A 19,818-nucleotide genomic window follows, 5' to 3' on the forward strand; every position below is an offset into this window, starting at 1 on the left:
TGCAGGGTGTCATGTGGGTTCTCAGCTCCCGCTCCCCACATAAGAATGCAGGACACGGTGAGGCCTAAAAGGAACACCCATGGAGCCATAGATAGGGGAGTCATACTAGTATATACTTTCGCTAGTGGCATCCATCTCTCTGCAATCTGCTCTTGCTAGTTCAGCCACCATCTTCTTGCTAGCTCCCATTTTCTGCTACCACAGCTACGGCAGTTATATTATTGGCCAATGGTTCACTGGTTAAAGCTGACGGCCAACTAGCCACAGCTGATGGCCATTCAGTCACAGTTGATGGCCATTTACTACATGAGCCAGCACCTTTCCACGTGAGGCCGAGAGCCTGGAAACTGCACTCCTGGGTCTGTCCACACAATTACCTTTTTCCTTCGTGAATATGTCTACTGGAGGGGATAGCATGTGCCTCAAATACACCCTTTCAGCAAACCCCCAAAACATTATCAGGTCATGGGGCCCTCAGGAGGGGATATCCCACCTGTATAATTTAGGACATAGGCTATGCAATAGATACTGATGCATATGCACTTATGTAGCGGTAAGGCTACCTAACAGACAAACTAGGGCAATGGAATTTGAGAAAGTAAAACAGCCAGTTTTTTTATCTTTGGTGTGCTTAGTGAAATATATAAGTGGGGACAGAGCCAGGAATGCAGTTTCCAGGCTCTCGCCCTCATGTGGAAAGGTGCTCACTCGGGTAGTAAATGGCCATCAACTGTGACTGGATGGTCATCAGCTGTGACTAGTTGGCAGTCAGCTGTAACCAGTGAGCCATTGGCCACTAATATAACTACCGTCGCTACACTAGCAGAAAATGGGGGCTAGCAAGAAGATGGTGGCTGGGCTAGCAAGAGCGGAGTGTGGATTCTGGATTGCAGACAGGCAGATTGCAGTTAGAAAGTGAGGTTGGTTGGCAGAGACAAATGGATGGTGGGTTGTGGATCATATGGCTCCTGCTTCCTGTGCCTCCAACCTAGCCACCAGCGGGCTCACAGGTGGTACAGAGTCTCACTGGTGGTAACTTGTGGTTGAATGGGAGCGGCCGTTCCATGTAGCAGAGCTTCTAATGGTACAGGCCTTCCCTTCCGTGGTCTCTCATTCAGGACTCTCAGGATGTCCCATAGACATGAGTCCCAGTCACCCATCGTGGGCGGATACTTTGACACGCAGAGACCTTGCTTCAAAAGGCCATTATAGAGTTCAATCATGTCAGCTGCTTGCGGGTTATATGGAGCATGAAACAACCATTGCACGTCCATCCTGGCAGCCCAGCGCTGCACTTCCCACCCCATAAAATGGGTACTCCTGTCACTTTCAATACTTGGGGGCTACCATAGAGGGCACACAGCCGGGTAAGAGTGACCACTCTATGCCGCTGATCTGCAGCCAGACACGGCAAAGCAAACATCAACCCTGTAGCACTGTCCACTGCTGTAAATGTGTATATAGCATTGCTGGCCTTAGGCAGGGGTCCAATGTAATCCACTTGCCAGTGAGTGAGGGGCACCCTCCCTCGCGTAATCTGCTGTGTCTCCCATGGGAGCCTCCGCCTTTGGGGGCTGTCCTGGGCAAAAACAGCACAGTCATAGTAGGTATCTGCTATCTCCTGCCATTTCAAAGGCAGACTCCAGCCTCTGCTCACCTGCCACATGGTTCGGCTTCCAGCGTGCTGCAATTTCCTATGCAGCCAATGGGCCACATCAGTGACAGGAGCCCATTCTAACCATGCTAGGGCATCTGCTTCATCATCACCTGGGACACTAATGGGGAGTGACCTGTGACATGCATTAGGGTCACCTCCTTTCTCTGTCCTAGGTCCCAGAGGTCCTGCCACATGACTTGACTCCACAGTGCACGGTGTCCTACCAACCAGTTTTGGTGTTTCCATGTAGGGAGCCACAATGTTAGGCCCCGGAACACCGCCCAGCTGTCAGTACAAATAACTAGGGGCCCGGGCTCGTGGCTGATTATCATCCCCACAGCCCGTATCTCAGCCCACTGGCTACTCCGGCTGGTCCCAGTATCAATCCAAATAGTGTCTGTTTTGGGTTGCACACCAATAGCCGTCCAAACAGCTGCAGCCCCTCGGCTAGAACCATCAGTAAACCAGGCATCCTCAGGTACTGGGGACTGTCCTTTGTAGGGCAAGGGCTCCAAGTCCTCCCCTCTAGGCAGAGCGCTTGGCTCAGCCTGGGCTACAAGCTCCACAGGCCCCAGGACCTGTTGTAGCTCTCTGCTCAAAGGGCTTGAACTAAGGGTGCTACATTGCTCCAAGTAGGCTCCCCACTTGGCGAGGGTGGTGGCCTGTGCCACCCCCGTTTTGGGTCCCTGGGTCCACGTACGGACCCACCCCTGGACTGGATAGATTGTTTGAACCAACACCCGTGCCGTTCCTGTGATGGCTTCTGTGGCCACTAGGGCTGCATACACTGCAGCCAGCTGTTTCTCTATTAGAGAGTAGTGGACTTCTGCTCCCTTCCATAATTGGGACCAAATCCCACTGGCAACCGGAGATGCTCCTGCCGTTGCCAGAGGCCCCATCTGTACCCGTCTTGGGTTACGTGAACATGAAGTTCAAATTGGTGGCCGGGGTCCACTACTTGCACAGCCTGTGCCTGCTGCACTGCCCGTTTCGTGGCAATGAAGCCTTGCTCTATAGCCTCTGTACAATCCCAGGAGGCCCCCTTTTTTATCATATTGTACAAGGGCCTTGCCATTTGTGCTAAATGAGGTACAACCGCCCTCCAATATCCTAGCAGACCCAAATACGTCTGCAGTTGGGAGACCTTGGTCGGCCGGGGAAAGGCTTGTATCTTATCAATAATCGCCTCAGGTATGACCTTTGTCTTACCCGACCACACAACACCCAAAAACTTGACAAATAAGCCAGGGCCTTGGATCTTTTCCTCATTCACCGCCCAACCGCGTGACTTCAGGTGGCAGAGAAGAGAGGGAGCTGCTTACTCTAAATCAGACAGAGAATCTGATGTTAATAAAATATCATCGATATAATGAAACAAGGACACAGAGGATGGGTGATCCCACTGTGACAAATCCTGTGCCACAAGCCTGTGGCAGATAGTGCGGCTATGCAAGTGTCCTTGCAGAAGGACTTGAAAAGTCCACTGTCACCCATCCCAAGTAAAAGCAAACTGCTCTTGACACTCAGATGCATTATCAATGGAGAAAAAAGCATTGGCCAAGTCCACTACATAGTGATACGTTCCCAGGTGGACAGTCAGACGATCCATCAAATCATGAATTGAAGGCACTACAGCGTGCAAGGGTGGTGTCACCTTACTTAACTCCCTGTAGTCCACAGTCATTCACCAGGTCCCATCTGGCTTCTTGACAGGCCATACTGGGGAGTTAAAGGGACTGTGCATTGGCCTTACAATATGTGCCTTCTCCAATTCCAATACTGTACGACCAATCTCCTCCTGTCCTCCTGGCAGGCGGTACTGTCACACTGTAACCATGAGCCGGGGCTGTGGCAACACTTGAGGAGGGTGGTGAGCATGCCCGCGTGTCGCCGCTTTCACCACCCAGATCCGGAGACGGAACTCTCCTACCGACGTCTGTAAGCTGAGGCCATGTAGCACATCCACCCCTAGAATATACTCTGGAACGGGGGAGACATAAACCTTGACGGTACAAGGGGGAAGCCTTCCTATACCCAGTGGTAAGGAAATGGATTTCACAGTCACAGTCTTTCCCCCATAGCCATCAATGCAGATTTCTGGTCCGGGGAACAGTTTTGGGTTCCCATAAACAAGACTGCAGTCGGCGCCAGTGTCAACTAGGGCCAAAACCCTCTGCATATTAGAAGGGGACCAATGTATGGACAGGTCCACATGGGGCCTCTGGTCCCTGCTCGTCCCCTCTAACTGGGTACCTTGGCCCCACCCCTAATCAAGCTGAAAGGAGTCGGCCTCAAGCGGCCGCATGAAGTCCAGAAGGGACACGGGTTGCACTTTCCCAGACTTCTCCTTTAGGCTTCTCCGGAATTGCTGTTCCGGATGCAACTGTTTCCAAAGTTCCAGCAGGAGTGCATTGGGTTGTCAGTCTATTTTCTTCCTATCGACCCCTGCTGCCATGAGATCACGCCACATCTGTGTGCGTGTTACTCTCTGAGGCCCACGACCTCGCCCCTTTACCTTTGGTTTGGGCTTCCAGGTATCAACTGCGCGGACCTCCTGTCTTAAATTCCTTCACCTCCGGCTTTCAACATTCCCTAGGGTGGCCATGGCAGTTGTAACTTCATGGATCCGTCGCCCCACATATGGTGTAAGAATAGCAACCAAGGATCCAAAAGCACTCGCAGGTGCAGTATCCAAAACCAGATCTCTCATGCTGGCTGTAAAAGCTCGTCATCCGGCCCCCACATATTAGTGTTGAACATAGCATGTCTCATACACATTTCACAGATGATTTGAGTAAGTTCCGTATATGACTGCCATTTACTGACAGTGTCTGGCAGCTCGCCAGCTTGTCCCCATAATGTGTGTACTGCAGCAGTGAGCCACTGCATTAGAGAATGGTTGCCCTGGTCGTGGGCCAACCTATGGCAGTTCTGTAACCTTTGTCACAGGGACGGATGCACTGTCACGAAGGCTAACTTTTCCATCTTGCCTGCGGAGCAGAGAATGTTGTCTGCTCCCTCATTCCATAAACGTAGTAGCCAAGCCAAGACTGGATCTCCAGGGCGCTGTCTGTACCACCTCCCCAGCTCCTGCAACTCAGTGGGAGTGTAAGGGATGTAGGTTGTGAACTCATTCACAGCTGGATTGTCGGCAGCAATGCCCCCGGATCCAAAAGGTTACTCACGTTTTACCCTTTGCTTCAAGATTGGCCAGGCTTGGGGGTTGGGAACTACATTGTCTCCACTCGCTTCCTCTGCCTCTGCCTCAGAGTCTCCACCTTGGGGCCCTGTCATGCAGGGTGTCATTCGGGGTCTCTGGTCCCGCTCCCCATACAAGAACGCAGGATATGGTGAGGCCAAAAAGGAACACCCACGGAGCCATAGGTAGGGGAGTCATACCACTACGGTCTCACTGGAGGCTGGGTTCACTGGACGTGCGACCTTCTGTCCGTTTTGTCTGCAACCCACCGAAGACTCTCTTTCACTCTCCTCCACTCTCCTCGGCTCTCCTTCGTAGCCGCAGCAGTTATATTAGTGGCCAATGGCTCACTGGTTACAGCTGACGGCCAACTAGCCACAGCTGATGGCCATGCAATCACAGTTGGCCATTTACTACCTGAGCCAGCACCTGTCTATGCGAGGCCGAGAGCCTGGAAACTACTTTCTGGGGCTCTGCCCCCACAGGCCCCTGTTCTAACAGGCGGACCCAAGCTTCCAGCACCTCCACCTGGGACACCTGGTCTGGCACCTGGGCCATTTCCTTAAGTGTATTTTCCATGTTGAGACTCAAGGCCGTGAGGAACATCCAGCCCATGCGGCCGACTGTAGCCTTTTCCTCCTCCAGCAACCGCTCAGCCAGAGCCTGCAGGGCCCTCTCCATGCTGGCCGGAGAGCCGTCCATGTCCTCCCACCTTTCCTTGGGGGTCCAACTCCTGAGAACAGTGGCCACCAGGCACCACACACTGTGTGGGGGCCACACGTCCTCCTGCCCAGAGTCAGACGCCATTCCTACCTGGTCAGAATCTTGCTCACCGTGCCAGGTGTCTGAGTGGGTGGAGGCCTCCATGTAAGATGTCCACAACCCTTGGAGCCCAAGGCCGCAGCAGATCAACAAAAGGAGGACAACGCCTTCTATGGCCAAGAGGGTGATGTGCCAGCTGGAGGCTTGAGTCTCCCAAGCAGACCACTCCTCCTGTTCCCGGTGTCGCTCCTCATGGGCCTCCCGAAGCTGGGCCCTCACACGCACAAACCGCTCCACCATGCTTCGGTAGGTTTTGGCCAGCACCATACCCTGCTTATGAAACTGAGCTTTTATACGTGTAAACTGCTCCAGTACATTCCGGAGAGTTTCAGCCGACACCATACTCTGCTCGCTGCGCCATGTGTCATGCAGGGCGACCTGCGGGGTCTCTGCTTCTTCTCCCCACATAAGAATGCAGGATGTGGCTAGACCAAAAAGGAACACCCACGGAGCCATAGGTAGGGGAGTCATACCGCTATAGTCTCACTGGAGGCTGGATTCACACGACGTGCGACCCGCTGTCTGCTTTTCTGCCACTCGACCGACTCTCCTCGACTCCCACTCCCCGGCACAGCCGCGGCATTTATATTAGTGGCCAATGGTTCAAGGGTTACAGCTGATGGCCAACTAGCCACAGCTGACGGCCATCTAATACCTGAGCCGGCACCTTTCCATGTGAGGCCAAGAACCTGGAAACTGCTCTCTGGGGCTCTGTTCCCACAACACCTATAGAAAATCTGAAGAACACAAATATAATCTATAAATTGCTTTAAACTTTAGAAAATCACTTAACCCAGTGTGGGGCCAGAGTCCCAGAGAGCAGATTCCAGGCTCTCGAACTCAGTGGAAAGGTGCTGGCTTGGGTAGTAGATGGCCATCAGCTGTGACTAGTTGGCCATCAGCAGTAACCAGTTAGCCATTAGCCACTAATATAATGGCCGTGGCTAGGCTAGGGGTGGGTTGGTTGGCAGAGAAGTGGATGGCAGATTGCGGATCCTGTGGCTATTGTTTCCTGTGTGTCCAACCCAGCTGCCAGCGAGACTCTAGTGGTATGACACACCTATCTATGGCTCTGTGGGTGTTCCTTTTTGGCCTCATTGTCATGCGGGGTGATATGTGGGGTCTCTAGTCCCACTCTCCACATAAGAACGCAGGATATGGTGAGGCCAAAAAGGAACACCCACGGAGACATAGATAGGGGAGTCATACCACTAGAGTCTCGCTGGCGGCTGGGTTGGACACACAGGAGGCAGGAGCCACACGATCCGCAACACACTGTCCACTTGTCTCTGCCAACCAACCCCACTTGCTAGCTGCAATCCGCCTCCCTACAATCTGTAATCCACACTCCGCCACACCACTATACCACCACTTCGCTAGTTTAGCCGCGGCAGTTATATCAGTGGCTAATGGCTAACCGGTAACAGCCGATGGCCAACTAGTCACAGCTGATGACCATCTGCTACCTGAGCCATCACCTTTCTATGTGAGGCCGAGAGCCTGGAAACTGCTCTCTGGGGCTCTGTCCCCACAGTCACCATATCCTGTGTTCTTATACGGGGAGCGGGACCAGAGACCCCTCATGACACCAGGCTCACGGCAAACTATTATCATTAGACTACTATTAGACACTTTTACAGAGACACAGAAATATTTAACTAGGAGGATTCAATTTTTTAACACACATAGGAATGCCAAAACCAGACAATGTGTTGGACCTTTAGAACCAAAACATTGGACAGAAGATGAAATTATAACTAGTGTGGGACAGAGCCAGGAGTGCAGTTTCCAGGCTCTCGGCCTTACGTGGAAAGATGCTGGTTCAGGTAGTAAATGGCCATCAACTGTGATTGGATGGCCATCAGTTGTGGCAAGTTGGCCCTCAGCTGTAACCAGTGAGCCATTGGCCACTAATATAACTGCCGTGGCTACACTAGCAGAACAATGGGGGCTAGCAAGAAGATGGTGGCTGAGCTAGCAAGTGGCGGAGTGTGGATTGCGGATTGCAGAGAGGCGATTGCAAGTCGGTCGGTTGGCAGAAAAATGGACAGCAGGTTGCACGTCATGTGAATCCAGCTTCCAGTGAGACTATAGTGGTGTGATTACCCTACCTATGGCTCCGTGGGTGTTCCTTTTTGGCCTCACCGTGTTCTGCGTTCTTATGTGGGGAGCGGGAGCTGAGACCCTGCAGGCCATTCTGCACGACAACTAGGAATCTGAGAAACTACATTTTGGGTAGAAGAACAAATAATAGGGAGATTAGAAGGGGATTACAGGAATTACAAATCAAACCCTAATTAACTTTACCACTATCACAAATGATTTCACCTTGCAGATTCACTTGCATAGTTTTCAGCTTTCTTGTTTATTTGATCCTAATCTATACAGCCATATTTTGATCGGACACTACACCATTTGTGGGACTAGAAATTGCTGTCAGGATAACACCACTGCAGAGGCTGACTGTAAAGTTTACCAATTATATCTTGTGTCTTCTGGAAACATTGTGGCTCTAGATGAGGACCGCAGGAAGACTCTTCTTGGATGCATAGATTTGATCTTCTCACGCCTGTAAGGAATGGGACCTTAATGAAAGAACATAAGGACTTACTGATACAAGTTTGTTGAAGCACACAGCTTTTGGCTAGACATCAAACTGAATATGGAAATATAGGATTCGCTTGGCTTTAGTATATATGGTACATGTATTTGTCCGTTGCTTCTTAAGCATCGGAGAAAATATAACCCTGAAATTTTGCTTGCTAGACCTGAATTACCTACTCCTAGTCATTATGCAGTTCCACTGTTAGAACACATGCTTTCAGAAACTTCTATCCACCCTCCTTATACTCGCAGGTATAGACCCTATTAATAACACAATCTCTGCTACAATTCATACTGAAGCTCCATCTCCCCTTACTTTATTACCACCTGTAAGAGCAACATATAGGATACTCACAGATGCCACTCTCCTTCCAGCACCAGGATTAGAGGAACATATTCCTGAATACATTCTGTGTAATACTTCTAGGCTTTTCAGTACGTATTTTAACAGAGGAGCACAGATCCTATCATGGCTCAAGGTTCAATCCTATTGCTATCTGTCAGATACAGGACAGGTGCACGCAGGTTATACTGTAAAGACTGCAGACTGCCAGGGGATGGAGAGAATTTACACACCAAACACCACAAAGACAAGATGTCCAAATTTGCAAGGATACACTGATAGAATGTACACAATTGGATTATTGTACATTAAATCAGGATTTTAATAATATAACATCTCACTTTTCAGTATACTTAGAAGACCTAGAGGATGCAGAAACTTTTAAAATTCACAAAGGCTCTACACAATATAATGACACATCTTTTGGCATAGATATTGATATTACCCAAATTAAATCATATAGTCTCAGCCCTAATTCTACATGCTTCCAATCAATACTGGACTCTTACAAGGGCTTTCCCAATTTAATCTATAACTTTTGGTCGGTACCTGGAGAAGAGGAGGAGGATGTTTATGATGGTTATCATGATGAGGATTATGAAGATTATGAGGAGAGCAATAACATTACATATACTACAAGAACAACATGAGCAGTGAAAGCAATTTTTTTTAAGATCCCACTACTTAGAAAACCAGAGAAGAGGACACTGATAAAATGTACACTTTGCTGCAGCTTGCCTATGCTGACATTCAGAGACTCCTCAATTATGGTATTGCATCTACTAACTCTTGGAGCACTTCTTCTCTGTTAGAAATGGATTATTCCAGGCCATCTGTCTGTACAGCCAACGGTGAATGTCAGATCAATCTAATAGAACTAATAGATACAGCTTCAGTACTTTCTATAACTCTTATGCTACACCTGTCACAATTCAGGGATGAACCTTTGTTCCCCTTGAAATACCCTTTTATCTACAAGGTTATTACCTTCCTAGAGATCTTGTTCATCCTTTCACTTCATCTATTTACTTCACTATGCATCCTGTAGAAGTTACCTTGTCTGATATTCCTATGCTACAAACTGAAACCCCAACACTGGTAAAGAGCTTGGGTGATGGCGCGTGGATTTTGTGTACACGCAACATATCTCATTTATTATATTTTAATCACTCAGTCGTGTCAGATAACAATTGAACTTTTACAGCTTGCATACATGTTTTGAATGTCATTAATATTACTTTTAATGGTTATAGTTACATGACTTCTACTAACAAACCCATGGTGGCAGATACTAGAAAACCAGTTCCTTGGATTATTTCCATTACAATCAAGGAAGCTATTCATCAAAATTTGGATGCCCTAAAGACCACTCATGATGACACCATTAAACACCTCTAGGCATTGGAGGCACATACAACCAAAATACAGGCATTGGTTTATACCATGAATGCAGGGTTATCCAAGGAAGGCATAGCCACTGAATTAAGTACACCTTGTTCCTTTTGGGGACTCATTAAGAGATCCCTGCGCCTACACACTTTTCTTGCTCATGGAGTACATATAACCCTTGTATTTCTTTCGCAATACCTGGAATTTTGTCATTGGAAATGTTTGGAGTGGACTTAAAGAAATTTTGCTTTTTATGATATGTATTATTTTTGGATGGTATTTGCTGAAATATATAAAATGCACCTGTTGCACAGGTAAACTTTTCGCTAAAACACAATAATTGTGATTTCCTCAATGTTTTCTTTATAACATTTCAGAAATCAGGGTATGGCATATATAGAGCATATAAAATGTATTATATATGTTGGATTGAGGTTCGCAAAACAAGTTGTTTACTAGTAGGGACAGGGCTATGGCCTCATATGTTTGAGACTGATAAGAGTGAAGTAAAAATGATGTTTTTGGTTGAAACTGAGCATAACAAAATTGAGTGATAAACACCTCACCAAAACAACTTCTTGTTTTCATCTAAGAGGTAAAAATCTCCTGGCAAAAAACATCTAGCTATCACCTAAGAGATAAACAACTCCTGGCAAACCACTTTTGGTTATCACCGAAGAAGTAAACAAGTCCAAGGAAAAGAGGATAAAAGCAGAATTCCAGAGCAATGCCATGAGTAGTCTAGCTGGGTGCTCAGCTAAGACCCTCACAAGGCTCTGAGCCAGACACTATCTGACAGAATCCTCTGCAAGTGGCAAGCCCCGATACTCCGGGACTCTCCGAAGTTCTTCCTTGCAAGACCAGCTTGCCTCAGACCCGTCGTGGGCCCAGTCATCTCTCCCAGACCATGGACCTTCTCCACCTCAATTGACTCTGGGACTTGGTTCATCATTAAATTCTCTTCTATTCTATATAACCTTCTGTGCTTACGAGAGCATTGGTCTCTGGAGGGACATTGGTTCCCAAATAAAGCTGTGTTACTCACTCTATCGGAACCTGTGTGCCGGGAGTTTGTCCCCACTCATGTCATGAGTACCACGCAGGAATGTGGAGCCCTGCTGAGGGGTCAATGTCCCCTTGACTTTCAGGAAGAAACTGAAATGTGGCGACTGCCTTACAGGCACTTGCGACAAATACCAACATTCACCTAGCTGTTGCCAAGTCACTCTGCACTTGACATGACCCAGTTTTGCTAATTACAAATCTAACCAGTACTTATTAGGTTGTGAGGGAAAATCAAAACAGAACCTGATTTCCGACCTGATATTTAAAAAGATAATAAAAATGAATGCAGAAAATGTTACCTTCCTCTTAGTTCCTGAGACTTTTAACTTATTGGTAAACATTCTTATGGTCTGGGGGCAACACAGAAAATAATTAAACAGTGACTTACAGAAAGCAACTATAGTTGCTCCCTGGAGATTTAATGAGAGCTGTATCTTCCATGGTAAATTGAAGTATTTTTTAAAATCATTTTAAAAAAATAAATTCTAAAATTCAAACAAAAATCCAGTGAAAATTATTTTGCTCAGAAGCATGAGGGCTGGCATTATGCCTTACTCCCATCCGTAGCTATTTACCAGTTCATTCTGAGATACAGTGTTTTCCTGTGTGTTAGTCATATATCTTACATTTTATATTCTCTTTGAGGAAAATGAAGGGAAATATGTCATATACAGATGTTATAAATCAGTTTCAGACAAGGAATAATCCTCCCTGTTTTATTTTTCCATAATGTAGAAAATCTGAAGAATTACATGCATTTTGATCATACAATATAAATTAACTTAGCCTGTGTATTTTATGATATAATGGAATATCATTTTAGCCTCTAAACTTATAACAATATATTGTATCTGTTTTGAAGTTAAATTGTTTTTATATTACAACACATCCAAATTGTGTGCATACTCTGGAAATAATGTCTAGAAAGAGATTTGAATATTTTTATGCATATGTGAAACAACGACAAGCAATGGTTCTCATTCAGCTAAGTGATTAAACTTTATTAACAAGAAAGAATACAATATGTTGTTTCCAGTATTATTAAAAAGTGTTTTACAATATTAAGCATTATGATAATATTATGAAGTATAATATTCTTTATGCTATTCTCCACTGAGAAAATGAGTATTAGCATAAAAAAATATTCTAAGTGTTCAAAACCACAGGTTTTCTGTAAAGGAAACACAAATTTTTCCACTAAACTTAAAATGCTGAAGTAGTTTATGACTATCTTTCATAATTCTGAAGATTATCCTGCTAATGATATGATCAGGTTGAGTCATATGTAAATTTTCAGAATGAACAGAATAAAACTTAGAAAGTTATGGAATACTCGTATGACTTCTGCATTAGTGTAGAAATAAGAGCAACAGTTACCATAAGCTTCAAAACTAAATGCTCATAGAAATTGAGTTTAAAATAAAACATTTCTGACATACTAACAAACTAGTCTAACCAATTACAGTGAGAGATAGGTTTTAAAACATAAAACTTCATGTAAGCATGCCTCCAATGGGCATTCTAAGTGCATACTAAGAGGATATATGTTCAAATTTCTTATAAATTTATAAAGTCAGAATGAGGTGGGCAATAATTGAGGATATGGAAGTGGGTAAGAATTTGGTCCTACATGTTTAAAGTCCTTTCCTACACTAAGTCAATGATTCTTAAAAGTTATTATACAAGCAAAGAAAACCAAAAGACATGTTAAGAATCTCATAAATAATATAACTGAGGGTGGAGTTGGGGAAAAGCCAGAGGCAGTGAGAAGTCAGGAAGAAGGAACGCTAAAACTGATTTAGGAGGCATAATCTAATCCAATCTTCTTATTCTACAAATGAGTAAATCCTGCTTCATGGTATTACATTAAATAGAAAAAAAGTCATTTGTGTAGTGTATAATACCAGACAGTGTTTGTTATAATGTTTCAGACCATGGAATCTGGAATCCAACATCCTAAATTTTAGTGAAATAGAAATTGGAAGATATTAATATCTGCCCATATTGTATTTTTTACTGTAGGATAGGGATAAAAATGATGCACGTCTCATAAAGGAGTAAATTAAAAGATATGTGAATGTACTTAAATGTGCCATAAGCACAGTAAATACTTAATACTACTATTTTATGCTGCATGATGGCATATTTTACTTGCCCTCAGGACTAAGGTTGGATGACTGATACTTGATTCCTTTTAAACTAAAATTCTGTGCTTTGAATAAGCTTGGTCACAGGCAATTACATCATAGACCAATTACTTTGAGTACAAGGAATTGGAGCACAGAGGATGGATGACATGCCCAGATCACTTTCTTACTACCAGTCAGGACTAGAGTTTATATCTTCTAATGTTAATTTGAGCTTTTTTTTTTTTTTTTTGAGATTTCAAATGATCTTTTATTCATCTTTCTGTATTTTTCAATTATCTACAATAAATGTATCTCACTTTATTTTTTTTTTTAATAAATTTATTGGGGTGACAATTGTTAGTAAAATTACATAGATTTCAGGTGTACAATTCTGTGTTACATCATCTATAAATCCCATTGTGTGTTCATCACCCAGAGTCACTTCTCCTTCCATCACCATATATTCGATCCCCCTTACCCTCATCTCCCACCCCCACCCCCCACCCCCCTTACCCTCTGGCAACCACTAAACTATTGTCTGTGTCTATGAGTTTCTGTTTCTCATTTGTTTGTCTTGTTCTTTTGTTGTTTTTGGTTTATATACACATATCAGTGAAATCACATGTTTCTCTGCTTTTTCTGACTGACTTGTTTCGCTCAGCATTACTCTCTCAAGATCCATCCATGTTGTCACAAATGTTCCTATATCATCTTTTCTTACTGCCGAATAGTATTCCACTGTGTATATATACCACAACTTCTTTATCCATTCATCTATCGAAGGACATTTTGGTTATTTCCATGTCTTGGCCACCGTAAACAAAGCTGCAATGAACATTGGATCACACATGTCTTTATCTCTAAATGTTTTCAGATTTTTTGGGTAGATACCCAGGAGAGGGATTGCTGGGTCATATGGCAATTCTATTCGTAATTCTTTGAGGAACCTCCACACTGCCTTCCATAACGGCTGCACCAGTCTGCATACCCACCAACAGTGTATGAGGGTTCCTTTTTCTCCACAGCCTCTCCAACATTTGTTACTATTTGTCTTGTTGATGATCGCCATTCTGACTGGGGTGAGGAGATATCTCATTGTGATTTTGATTTGCATTTCTCTGATGATTAGTGATGTTGAGCATTTTTTCATATGTCTATTTGCCATTTGTATGTCCTCTTTGGAGAAATGTCTCTTCAAGTCCTCTGCCCATTTTTCAATTGGGTTGTTTGTTTTTTTATTGTTGAGTTGCATGAGTTCCTTGTATATTCTGGATACAAGCCACTTATCGGAGGCACTGTTTGCAAAAATCTTCTCCCATTCAGTTGGTGGCCTCTTTATTTTGTCAATGGTTTCTTTTGCTGTGCAGAAGCTTTTAAGTTTCATGTAGTCCCATTCGTTTATTTTAGCTTTTACTTCCATTGCCTTTGGAGTCAAGTTCATAAAATGCTCTTTGAACCCAAGGTCCATAAGTTTAGTACCTATGTTTATTTCTATGCAGTTTATTGTGTCAGGTCTTATGCTTAAGTCTTTGATCCATTTTGAATTAACTTTGGTACATGGTGACAAATAGCAGTCCAGTTTCATTCTTTTGCACGTGGCTATCCAATTCTCCCAGCACCGTTTATTGAAGAGGCTGTCTTTGCTCCATTGTATGTTTTTAGCTTCTTTGTCAAAAATTATCTGTCCATATTTATGTGGTTTTATTTCTGGGTTCTCAATTCTATTCCATTGGTCTATGTGTCTGTTTTTCTGCCAATACCATGCTGTTTTGATTATTGTAGCCCTGTAGTACAAGCCAAAGTCAGGAAGTGTGATACCTCCATTATTGTTCTTTTTTCTTAAGATCGCTTTGGCTATTTGGGGTCTTTTGTGGTTCCAAACAAATCTGATGATTTTTTGTTCTATTTCTTTAAAATATGCCATTGGGATTTTGATGGGGATTGCATTGAATCTGTATATCGCTTTGGGTATATGGCCATTTTAACTATGTTGATTCTTCCAATCCATGAGCACGGAATGTCTTTCCATTTCTTTGTGTCTTCTTCAATTTCTTTCAAAAATGTCTTATAGTTTTCAGCATATAGGTCTTTCACATCCTTGGTTAAGTTTATTCCTAGGTATTTTATTCTTTTTGATGCAATTGCAAAAGGAATTGTTTTTTGTATTTCTTTCTCTGAGATTTCATTGTTAGTATATAGGAATGCAATGGACTTTTGTGCATTGATTTTGTAGCCGGCAACTTTACTGTATTCGTTGATTGTTTCTAGTAGCTTTTTGGTGGAGTCTTTAGGGTTTTTTTTTATATATAGCATCATGTCATCTGCAAAGAGTGATAATTTAACTTCTTCATTCCCAATTTGGATGCCTTTTATTTCTTTCTCTTGCATGATTGCTCTGGCAAGGACTTCCAACACTATGTTGAAAAGCAGAGGTGATAAGGGACATCCCTGTCGTGTTCCTGAACGTAGAGCAAAGGGCTTCAGTTTTTCTCCATCAATTATGAGATTAGCAGAGGGCTTGTCATATATGGCCTTTATTATGTTAAGGTATTTTCCTTCTATAACCATTTTATTAAGTGTTTTAGTCATAAATGGATGTTGTATCTTGTCAAATGCTTTTTCTGCATCAATTGATATAATCATATGATTTTTGTCCTTTATTTTGTTTATGTTATGTATCACATTGATGGATTTGCGTATGTTGAACCATCCTTGTGCCCCGGGGATGAACCCCACTTGGTCGTGATGAATAATCTTTTTAATGCATTGTTGTATTCGATTTGCTAGAATTTTATTTAGGATTTTTGCATCGGTATTCATTAGAGATATTGGTCTGTAGTTTTCTTTTTTTGTGCTGTCCTTACCAGGTTTTGGTATCAGGGTAATGTTGGCCTCATAAAATGAGTTAGGGAGTACTGTCTCTTCTTCAATTTTTTGGAAGAGTTTGTGCAGAATTGGTATTAGATCCTCTTTGAAGGTTTGGTAGAATTCACTAGTGAAGCCATCTGGTCCTGGGCTTTTGCTTTTGGGAAGGTTTTGGATGACTGATTCAATTTCGTTACTGGTGATCGGTCTGTTTAGATTTTCCAGTTCTTCATGGTTCAGCCTTGGAAGGCTATATGTTTCTGAGAACTTGTCCATTTCTTCTAGGTTGTTGAATTTGGTGGCATATAGTCCTTCATAGTATTCTTGGATGATCCTTTGTATTTCTGTGGTGTCCGTGATATCTACCCCTTTTACATTTCTGATTTTGTTAATCAGTGTCTTCTCTCTTTTTATCTTAGTAAGTCTAGCCAAGGGTTTGTCAATTTTGTTAATCTTTTCAAAGAACCAGCTCTTTGTCACATTAATTTTTTCTATTGTCTTTTTGTTCTCTATTTCATTTAGTTCTACTCTAATTTTTGTTATTTCCTTTCTTCTGCTGACCTTGGGTTTCACTTGTTCTTCTTTTCTAGTTCTTTAAGGTGTAACATGAGGTTATTTATTTGGGAGTTTTCTTGTTTCTTGAGATAGGCCTGTAATGAGATAAATTTCCCTCTTAAAACTGCTTTCGCTGCATCCCAAAAATTTTGGTAGGATGTATTTTCATTGTCATTTGTTTCTATGTATCTTTTGATCTCTCCTCTAATTTCTTCTTTGACCCAGTCCTTCTTTAAAAGTATGTTGTTTAATCTCCATGTATTTGTGTTTTTTCCCGCTTTCTTTTTACAGTTGATATCCAATTTCAAAGCCTTGTGATCAGAGAATATGCATGGTATGATTTCAATCTTCTTAAATTTGTTGAGACTGATTTTGTGTCCCAATATATGGTCTATCCTTGAGAATGTTCCATGTACACTAGAAAAGAATGTATAGTCTGATGTTTTAGGATGAAGTGCTCTATAAATGTCAATTATGTCCATTTCATCTAATGTGTCATTTAGGGCTACTATTTCGTTATTTATTTTCTGTTTGGATGATCTATCCATAGCTGTCTATGATGTGTATAAGTCCCCTAGTATAATTGTGTTTTGGTCAATTTCTCCCTTTAGTTCTGTTAGTAGTTGCTTGGTGTATTTCGGTGCTCCCTGATTGGGGGCATAAATATTGATGACTGTTATGTCTTCCTGTTGTACAGTCCCCTTCACCATTATGAAATGTCCATCTTTGTCTCTTGTTATCTTTTTCACCTTGAAGTCTGTTTCATCTGATATCATTATGGCTACACCTGATTTTCTCTGGGTACCATTTTCTTGGAGTGTCAATTTCCACCCTTTCACTTTGAGTCTATGCTTGTCCTTGTAGCTGAGATGTGTCTCATGGAGACAGCATATGGTTGGGTTTAGTTTTTTGATCCAATCTGCTACTCTGTGCCTTTTCATTGGTGAGTTCAGTCCATTTACATTTAGGGTGATTATTGATATGTGAGGATTTCCTGTCATTCTATCTTTAGTTTTCTGGTAAGGCTGTGTCTCCATTGTTTCTTTGCCTTTTTGTTGTTGTCTGTTATTTCTGTGTGGTGGTATTCTATGATGTTTCCCTCTGTTTCTTCTTTTATTTCAGTATATATTTCAATTCTGGATTTATTTTGAGTGGTTACCCTTAAGTTTATGTAAAAGTAAGTTTGATATTTAGAGTATTCCATTTTCTTCAGCACGCTTACTTTCTCCATTCCCATATTCCGGTTCAGGCCTTTACTCTCCCCCTTTTTGAGTTGTGGTTGCCACAAATTGTCCCTGTTGATGATGGTCGAATAGCCTCCTTTAGTATTTCTTGTAGTGCAGGTCTTGTATTAGAAAATTCCCTCAGCTTCTGTATGTCTGGAAAGGTCTTTATTCCTCCTTCATATCTAAAGGATATCTTTGCTCGATATATTATTCTTGGTTCTTGGTTTCTCTCTTTCAATAGTTTGAATATTTGGGTCCACTCCCTCCTGGCTTGTAGAGTTTCTGCTGAAAAATCTGATGATAATCTAATGGGCTTTCCTTTGTAAGTTACCGTCTTCTTTTCCCTGGCTGCCTTGAGGATTCTTTCTTTGTCGTTGATTTTAGACAGCTTCAATACAATGTGCCTTGGAGAAGGTCTGTTGGGATTGTGGTAACTAGGTGTTCTATTTCCTTCTTGGATTCGAGGGTCCAGTTCTGTCCACAAATTTGGGAAGTTCTCATCGACAATTTGTTTGAATATATTCTCTGTTCCCTTCTCTCTTTCTTCTCCTTCTGGTATGCCCATTATTCTTATATTGCTCTTTCTGATGGAGTCAGAAAGTTCTTGTAGATTTCTTTCATTTCTTTTAAGTCTCAAGTCTCTCTCTTCTTCTATTTGTGTCATTTCCAGGTTTCTATCTTCGATGTCACTGATTCTTTGCTCCATCTGGTCAACTCTACTACATAAGCTGGTTATTTCATTCTTAATTTCTTCTATTGAGTTCTTCATCTCCAGAAATTCTATTTGGTTCTTTTTTAAGATTTCAATCTCTTTCGTGAAATGCTCATGTTTTTCTTTGATTGAGTTTCTGAGTTCATTTAACTGCCTATCTGTGTTTTCTTGTATCTCGTTGAGTTTTTTCAGAACTGCAATCTTGAATTCTCTGTCATTTAAGTCACATATTTCTGTATCTTTAAGTGCCTTCTCTGGAGATTTTTCACTTTCTTTCTGAGCTATCTTGTTGCCTTGGTCATTCATGGCGATTACTGGTTTACTATTTCTCTTCCTAGACATCTACAGGAGTGACTTCTGCAACAGGTTGATAGAAAGCGGTCTTTCTTTTGTTTGCCAGTACTTGTTGGTAGAATGTTTTATTATTTCTCCAACTGCAACTTATTTTTCTTCTCCCACACGGTAGTGCTATGTTTTCTCTGCACTATTCCAACTTCTCACACAATGGGGGGATTCCCTGGGAGAGGGGCTTCTCCTCTGTTAATAGTTCGTCTAGGTCACAGGGCGCAGTGCCCCGGTGGGTATGCGGAGATCTTTTGATGTTCCAAAGCTCTTCCTGCTCTTGACTCAGAGCCCGTATATTTCAGCAGTTCTGTTTACTCCTGCAGGGATCTGCCCAGATAGGTGGGGTCAGGGGCGGGGTGAGTTGTGAGAGGAGGCCCAGAGCAATGGCGGCGACCACCACCACAGCTGGTCCTGCTTCCACAGCTCTCTCCCCTTTGCTGGAAGTAGTTGGGCTGTGAATTTGTGTTTGCGGTCCATAGTTCTCAAAACAGCAAATTTTCTGTTGTTTTGATCTGACACTGCTACTGTTTCGCTTCTAGCACCAGGCAGGTGGGGGCGCGGCGAGTTCTGGGAGGGGTGGGAGGGGGCAGCTAGTCTCAGTGCCTAAGTCTCCGTTCTCTGCTCGGCAGTGCGGGCTTAAACCACCGTTTTCAGCCTTTTTCCCTCAGTCTTTTCTCCGAGGTCTCTGCCGTGAGCGTTGGGTTCAGCCGTGTTATATGCTGTCCCCTCAGCCCTGTGGAGCCCTGGCGGAGCCCTAGCAGTCCAATCTCCCGCAGCTGCAGTAGTTCCGGGAAGCAGCAAGCTCGGAGCACTGAGCTAGGTCTGCGTCCTGCGCCCGCGTGGCTCCGTCTGTGCGCACTTCTCCCTTTCCTCCTCCCTCCACTCATGTGAATCTCCCACCTGTAGG

General features: G+C 43.4%; 1 protein-coding gene across 9 annotated transcripts in view; it reads right to left on the reverse strand.

Moving 5' to 3' along the window:
- The window catches only part of SNTG1 (syntrophin gamma 1), an 817,517-nt gene that overhangs the window by 612,408 nt on the left and 185,291 nt on the right, over positions 1–19,818 (reverse strand). Inside the window, exon 3 of one of the 9 annotated variants that reach the window (XM_074318421.2) lies at positions 8,155–8,247. The exons of the other annotated variants lie outside the window; for them this stretch is intronic. The gene's annotated coding sequence lies outside the window, so the exon portion shown is untranslated. The remainder of the gene's footprint in view (positions 1–8,154; positions 8,248–19,818) is intronic. 9 annotated transcript variants of the gene reach the window in all.

This window comes from Rhinolophus sinicus, chromosome 7 (assembly GCF_057876585.1).
Source record: "Rhinolophus sinicus isolate RSI-liver-muscle chromosome 7, RSI-T2T, whole genome shotgun sequence".
Lineage (NCBI taxonomy): Eukaryota > Metazoa > Chordata > Mammalia > Chiroptera > Rhinolophidae > Rhinolophus > Rhinolophus sinicus.